Below are 6,000 nucleotides of genomic sequence, written 5' to 3' on the forward strand. Positions count from 1 at the left end.
TGATTTCCAAATAATGAAAAAATACTTATGAATGCATTACTTATCTTTATAAATGAATAGGGTTTTGCATTTTGATTATGCAAATTGCAGTACAGCAGGTTTTAAATTTTAAATTTCGTGTATAGCAGCCAACTTTTTTTTAACAATAATTGTTCCACGCAATCATACTTGCAATGCAGATTTTTTTAAAAAAGTATAATAAAATCATGTTAATAATTTTCACTAATTACAAAAATGGTGTTCTTTTAAGCACTAAATTTATTAACACTTTAGTTCAATTATCCTTTTACCTTGTGTAAATTTTAAGAAATACATACATATATACAAAGTGAATATTTGGGGTGTTTGTTTATTAAGCACAACACACAATTTTTTGTTTTGTTTAACTTTTGCTTGTTTTTCTGAAAAGGAAACTAATAACTAAGAATAATTTTTTCCAGCTCAGTACGAATTTGTTTTTTATAACCATAAAAAAGAACTGACACTTTATTTTTCTTTTTGAAAAAAAGGTCATTAGTGCGAAGTATTCAAAAGTTTTATTTTTTAATATAAAAAAATGCACGTAAACGTTAATTACAATATTTAAGAATATTTTTCTTTGCAGTATAGGGACCACTAAGCGATTATGCTGCCGCAAATACGTGAAATATTTATAACATTTATGTATATACAACGAGTTCTTTGAGTTTCAGGAGATTTTTTTTGCACACGAAAATTATGTACAAATTAATGTTAATTAGTAAGGAATAAATAACCGTATATATAGGTGGTTGGTTTAACATCAGCAATTAAGGTGTTATAATGTGCGAGTTTGATACTGCAATGAAATTCAGAAATAGTAGAGTAAAACTGAATAAATCATAATAATTTTTAATGTAGTTGGTGGCATGTTAAAAAGTAATCATATCAGACCCCCTATTGGGCCGAATATTTTAAAAATTTTTTAAGTATGATTCGAATTTAAATCAATTTTAAAAATATAATTTAATAATTTCAACATGTTATGTAGCTCAACAATTTTCTACTACAAACACTCATTGAATAATTTATATTTTCTTAAATTTTTAAAAAATCTTTAAATTTTTATTTATTTACTTTTATGTAAAAATACATACATATGACATACAAAATACATAACTATATAATCTATTTAGGAAATGGAAAAATAAATAAATTTTTTTTCGTATAATATTCCCATGGGAATTTAATTTTTTTTTTTGGCGGAAATTTACATATAAATTTATTTTTGAATTATTTAGTTATGGTTTCTGTTTTTCATAGCACTAAAGAAATTTTTAAATTTTGAAATACTTACTTATTACCGACCGTATTGTGTATACAAAAGGTAGGTTATGTGATGGCAACAAATTTTGCATATCGAGTTTTCGGTGGGAATGCACTTCTCCATAGTAGGGAAGTGTAAATAAACTATTTTTAGCAACCTGTCGGTCTGTCGGTCTGTGTGTGCACGCGTGTATCTCAAGTTCTACTGAACCGATTTTTATGAAATTTTATATGTAAGTTTATTTCCACCATGGCACGGATTGATCAACTTTTGGGATATATCAGGCCTCGGGAACTGCACTTTTTAGCGGGCCTGTTTTACATTTTTGAACATTTTGAAGAAAGTATTCAACCGATGTACTTGAATATTCATATATAAGCTTTTCTCGACCGTCCGCAAAAATTCCTAACTTTTGGAAGAAATCAGGCATCAGCAACTGGACGTTTACTACGGGCCAAATATACATTTTTGCGTATATAAAGAGAAATAATCAACCGATTTCATTGAAATTTAATATATGAATTCCTCGTATTAAAACAATGAACATATAAATTTTTTGGAAAGATCAGGGCTCGAAAACTGATCTGCGGGCTGATTGTACATTTTTCACCATATATACGGAACTAATTCATAGAATTTCTTGAAATTTGATATTTGAGTTCTGGTTGTTACCGAAACTAACTGACGAGCATTTCAGGGAATTCGGATGGCACAAAGTGAAAATCTATTAAGAGCCAAATTTACATTTTTCTAGGTATGTTAACTATAAGCTTACTAATGTCTTAAAAATTGGAAAGAGGTAATTAACAGGCATTTTTATAATATTCTGTAACACTTTCACTTAACTAGACAATGCACTGTTATGTGCTGACCACATCAGATTTTTTTCTTTTTAATATTGTCTTAGGGGAGTAATAGTTGTAAGCCTTTGTACTAATAAAGAAGGGAATCTTATATGAGTATGAAAAAGAAATTTTATTTTTGAAATATAAGTTCAATACTTTTTTGTTGGTATGAGAGAATTACATATAAGAGTTAAGAGAAAATTATATAAATACTCATCACATATGTATATAGTAATTTTATAAAATAAAAAAGTTCTATATATACGATTGCTATTTTTGAGCTGAGAATATAATTAGATAATTCAGTATGAAACACATACAGCTAACACCGACGAATACATATAAGAGAAGTCATTTGATTTAGAAATGGATTTTTTTTTGTGTATGAGTTCACAAATTAATGTTGTTTCGTATGCTATTCGTATTGTTTATTATTTTGAGTGATAATATTTCACAAGTATTCTTACTTAAACTATACACAAATGGCTTTCAATGTTGTTCAGTTTGCATCACTTGTTAATTATTTACATATATTATATACAAAGCAACATATAAAAAAAATTTTGAAGAGACTAAAATTATCAAAATTTTCGAGATAACTAATGTTTTTTAAAAAATTTTATTACTAACTACTCGAAAACGATAAGTCTGATATTAACTTTTTACATTTTCATTATAAAGGTTTATTAATTAAAAAAAAAAGTTTCGAAAAGCAAAGTGCACCTACACGTTGCAAACAGTCCTAGGCTAGATGTTGATGCTCTTCACCTCACACATGAACAATTTTTTTCCTAAAAGACCGTTTATGAGAGCTTTAAAACCAATTCGGGTGTCTTATTGATGCTGTCTGAGAAATGCTAGTATACACCAATGTCGTCACCAAATAATCATAATTTGATCACCGTTTGTAACGTCACTCATTTATGTGCGTTGCGATACAGACCAAACTGTGTCATAAGGGTTGAGTATGGAAATTAGAAATTTTTTGTCAGGAAAATATTTTATTAATTATATTTTAGAATTTAATGATCTAAGAGTCTATATAGTTTCTTAAACTATCCATAAAGCATAATATTTGTATTTAAATAATGATTTAGGAAAATTAAATTTTTAATGTTTTACAAATGATTTTTATGGTTTTAGGAAAATGAACATTAACCCGCCATCGCATACTGAAACTTTAATTACATTAATTAAAATTTTTTTTCTAGGTTTTCAATCCATTTGTAGTACCTCCAAAGCATATTTTATTTTACATTGTACATATTTTTTTTTTCTAATTGATTCACTTTTCAATTTTCTACAATAATTTTATAGAAAGTTATTATTCTCGAATATTTCCGTTAGTAAATTTTAAATTTCCATCCATTAAGAAATGAAGTGCTGGTCTTTTTTTTTTGAAAATTTCATTTAGAGAATTTCGTTTGCTGTGAAAAGTACTCAAATATGATAAAATCATTAAATATTTTTCTACCTTTTTTTTCCTTAGCACTTAGTTTTTATGAAGAGGAGGTACCAAAGCGAAAGAAGATAAAAACCACAATAATATTTCTTGATAAGCATCTTTCTCTTTTCTTCTTAACTTCGAAACAATTTAAAAACAAAAAATTGTTTTTATTTAATTTTTTGACAAAGTATATTTTTCCGTTATATAATACCTACCTTTGTACATTACTTTCAAATAATAAAATCTATAAAAATTTGTGTATATAGCATAAGTGTGTATAAGTAAGTACATATATGGTATCAATGTACGTACATTGGTTGCTTCCTTCTTGGTAAATATTTTCCAACATTTTAAAAATAAAATAGAATGTTTAATTTTTCATGAGTTTAAATCTTATTTTTTCGTTCTTTTTGTTTTTTTTTCGTTTTATTACAAAATGTCGACATTTCACCTGGTGTCTATTTATATAGATTATTATTATTCTAAAATATTGTATGTATACTTACCTTTAGTAGGTAGAACCTGAAATGGGGTCGTTGAATAATGCTTGTATAAATTGGACCGTTGAGTATCTTATACAAATAATATTGAAATTAATAATAGGTTTATGCGATTTAATTAAATTTTTTGTCATAATTTTTTATGTACATGTATATTTTTATTTTTACCGAACACATAGCATACAATAAGGGATGTTATGTGATGGCACCAAATTTCAGATGTCGAGTTTTCGATGGGAACACACTTATTCTTGGTAGGAAAGTGTAAATAAACTCTTTTCAGAAGTATATCGGTTAGGCTGTCAGTCTGTAAGCCTATCAGTGTGTTGGTTTGTTTGTGCACGTGTTTATCTCAATTCGGTTGAACCGATATTGATGAAATTTTATATATATTCATATAGAACCGAATTATTTTGGTTTCGGGAACTAGACCTTTTTTGCGGGCCGATTTTGTATTTTTGTGCATACAAGTACAAATAATTAACCAATTTCCTTAAAATTGAATATTTAAATTCGCGATATTAAAGCAATGAAATTATATAAATTTTTTGGAAAGATTAGGCTTCACCACCGGACTTGGAACCGATTTAAATTTTTTACCATATCTACGGAACTAATTGATGAAATTGCTTGAAATTTAATATTTGAGCGCTGGTTGTTACCGAAACTAACTGACAAACTCTTTATTATATTCGGTTGGCAAAAAGCGAAACTCTGCTAAGAACCAAAATTGCATATGCCAGGTATGTTAACTAAACTCTTACTTTACTCCTTAAAATTGAAGAACAATGTTTAAAAGTAATTTTCATAATCTTCTGTAACACTTTGGCTCAACTAGGCAACATACATTGCGGTCGATTATGTGCTGATCACATCAGATTTTTTTTTACAATTTTGCGGCACTTATTTAGAAAAATAAATTTTTATATTGGAAGCATGTAAAATAATATTATAAAATACAAAAATTGTGATAGGTTGGTAAAAAATAAAATTTTCACAAAAAAATTTCATATTAATTTTTGGAAAATTTTAAAATGATTTTATTTTTTATAGAAAATTTAAATTGCTTTTGTATGGTAACAAGAGGAAAGATTTTGATGCCATTGGTTGATAAAATCCATTAGTTTTTTATTTTGACTAATTTGTGAATTTACTTTGTGAATATTTCTAATTCATGCAAATGACAAGTATTTTATAATAAAAAGTTTAAAATTTCAATATTGTTTTAAATATTTTTCAATTTTTAAATATTGTTCAATAATTTTATTTTAGGAACCAATAATATCAATCTGGAAAGAATTTTTTGTTTTTCAAGTATTTTTAAATCTTGTATATGAATGCCAAATTTTAAAATGCTATTAATTTTTATAATCGAGTATATTTTTTTAGCTGTCATTTAAGATTTCTTAATATTGATTAAAATTAAAATTTATTCAAGTTTGAAAAAATTTTAAAGAATAAAATCTTGAATACTTTCTTCATTAGTAGCGGCTTAATTTTGTCTTTAATTGCCTTTATAAAAGTATTTACATCACTTATAGCTAGATTAAAATATCCAAAACTAAAACTCCATAAAATTATCTACAACCAACGTTCTATGTCAAATGTAATCCTGTAACTTTTCTCCATACTGTACACTTTACAATTTATATCTTATAATAGTATATTTAGGTCAAATATCATCAAATTTGCAAAAATTTCACTGAAAATTTTCACAATGCACTTCATCTCTTTTTAAATTCACTTTCCATTCCATAGATGGTATACTTATGTTAAGTATGTGTAACGAATAATTTTTCTGTAAAATAATGAAACGAAAATAGCAGCAGTGTAAAAATAGTCTCACAGTTTTACTTGTAAAAGAGTTTTCAACGAATCTGAATAAATACTATGCAGTGAGATCAAAAAGTATAATTTGCATTT

This window comes from Condylostylus longicornis, unplaced genomic scaffold, assembly GCF_029603195.1.
Source record: "Condylostylus longicornis isolate FDR11 unplaced genomic scaffold, ASM2960319v2 ptg000135l, whole genome shotgun sequence".
NCBI lineage: Eukaryota > Metazoa > Arthropoda > Insecta > Diptera > Dolichopodidae > Condylostylus > Condylostylus longicornis.